Source organism: Dermacentor silvarum, chromosome 11, assembly GCF_013339745.2.
Source record: "Dermacentor silvarum isolate Dsil-2018 chromosome 11, BIME_Dsil_1.4, whole genome shotgun sequence".
In the NCBI taxonomy this organism is placed as follows: Eukaryota; Metazoa; Arthropoda; class Arachnida; order Ixodida; family Ixodidae; genus Dermacentor; species Dermacentor silvarum.
In genome coordinates, this window is record NC_051164.1 from 100944015 (window position 1) to 100946178 (window position 2164).

The window sequence follows — 2164 nt, forward strand, 5'->3', positions numbered from 1 at the left end:
CTCTATTGTCCGTCACTGCAGCAACTCCGATGTTCCACCAGCTGGTATACGTTGTGTACCACATCGTTCGCAAAATTTGCTTTACGCGATCGATCGGATTAATTTGGCCGGCCTGGGGTTCTTAACCGTGCATGTATGTCTACGTACACGGGTGTTTTCTGCATTGCGGCCGCCGTGGCCGGGATTCGATCCCGCGACCTCGTGCTCAGCAGCTCAACACCATAACCACTGAGCAACCACGGCGGGTTCCTTACTACGTATAGCTCTCTACTAATTTGCTATCGCAATTGAAGATTCGCTTTTCGGGCAAAACTGCGTCTGTGTGTTGTGCAGTGGGCGCTATATGGCGGGTTTCGACAACGGAACCCAGCATTGCGGCATTCTTCTGAATGCGGAACCAGGTCATAATTCCCGGCAGTCAGTGTTAATAATTTTGGATATACGTAGAAGTGTAATTATTTAGGTGATTACTTTTATTTATTTTTCTTGCGCAGCTAAGTCAGCTGCAAATGAAGAGTTATCGTTTGGTCTGAACTTTGGAAGCACAAACTAAAACGCGCTGCAGAGTGCAAGAAATAAAAAGGTTTCAGGTAGAATAAACGTATTTCGGCCGCGTGCCGTACGCAATGCAAGCTGCGCGTGTGCAAAAGAAGCATCAAAGGAGGAAAATTTAACCGCAGTCCCCGTCCAGCAGAGTGGCGCAGTGGAAGCGTGCTGGGCCCATAACCCAGAGGTCCGTGGATCGAAACCACGCTCTGCTACGTGTTTTTTTCTTCTTTTTTTTTCTCTTTCTGGCCGTATTTTTTTTTTCTTTCCGGTATGTTGTCGTTGTCGTCAAGCTAAAGTGTTATATATTAGACGAAGACGACGGAGTGGGCCAGCGTGTGAGCCCTAGCAGCACGCTCGGGCCGCATGGTATTCTCTTTTTGTTTCGATTTGTTTTGTTCAGTCGGGAGATTTGTCGCAAGGCTTACGAAAATTATCGCAAGGGCATCAAATAAACGCGTGCAGCCCTGTGTGATGTAAGCGCTGGTGCCGTGAATTAGCGCATTTGTCGCCCATTATGCGGTGGCTGTAGTCCTCTGGAACATTATATAGCTTGTAAACGTTGCGATTCTACACGAATACCGGGATACACAGGAACTGGACATGCCTGAGCTTTTGCGCCACGTGCCCTGGTACTCAGGATATTAGAAACAAGATGTCAACAAGGAACAAGGAATGTCAAACTATAATACAGCCTCCCGCATTTTCAACTATGGAACCTGCGAGCGTCGACCAGACGCTATATCAACGATTACCACGTCAGTAATCTGTGAGACTGGCACAGTACGCGCAGGCGCGCAGAGGACTCTCTAGTGCGAGCGTCGTAACAGATAGCTACGTCACAAGAGGGAGAGAAAGATAAATGAGACGCGAAAGGCGCGCAGGTTAACCGGAAGATAGATATCCAGTTTGCTACGCTGCCATGGGGAAGGCGTAAGGGAAGACAGAAAGACAAAGAAGGAACGCACACACAGAGAGGGAGGACAAACTACTCATTTGGTAAGGCACGAGTCGTCCTGACGGAAACAGCGCAGCATGCGACGCTCGCACTGGAAGAGTGCTATGTGCGCATGCGCGTACTACTGCCGGTATGGCAGATCATCGTCGTTGCAATGCGCCGATTGAGTCTGCGGTCGATGCTCGAGCGATTTAGTCAAATGTGGGATACTGTACATCGCGAGCATGTTGAAGGATTTCTCTCTTTATTAAACCTCTTTTTGCTCCCCCTCCTACTGCAAACAGTCCTTTGTTTTCGCAGCTATCAGTATATATTTCCTCTCCCAGCAGTCTAGCCGGAGTGGGGCAGTCAGCATTCACTATCGGAGCACTCCGATGGGGGCGGAATGAAATAAATAAGTAAATAACAAATAAAAAAACAATTAATTGTTTTTAGGCGTTGCTAATTCGCAGCATCGCACTAGCCTCGCCTGAAAGTGACATCGTTGTTTTGACTCGTAAAACGCCACAACAATTAAATAATTTCCTCGTATGCATGCTTATGTTTCCCTCTCATCCCGCCACCTTATCATCCGGCGTCCTCGATTACGTTTCCGTTCACTAGCCACCCATTCGGTTTCTCAAATAGACCACCGATTATAGGCTCCACGCCGTTCCTTCA

The 2164-nt window shown here is 48.1% G+C and overlaps 1 non-coding gene across 1 annotated transcript; it reads left to right on the forward strand.

The window, feature by feature from the left end:
• The first annotated feature begins 689 nt into the window (after positions 1-689).
• Trnam-cau (transfer RNA methionine (anticodon CAU)) lies at positions 690-761 on the forward strand. The gene has a single exon. It is a non-coding gene; the product is annotated as a tRNA-Met (tRNA).
• The last annotated feature ends 1403 nt before the right edge of the window (positions 762-2164 follow it).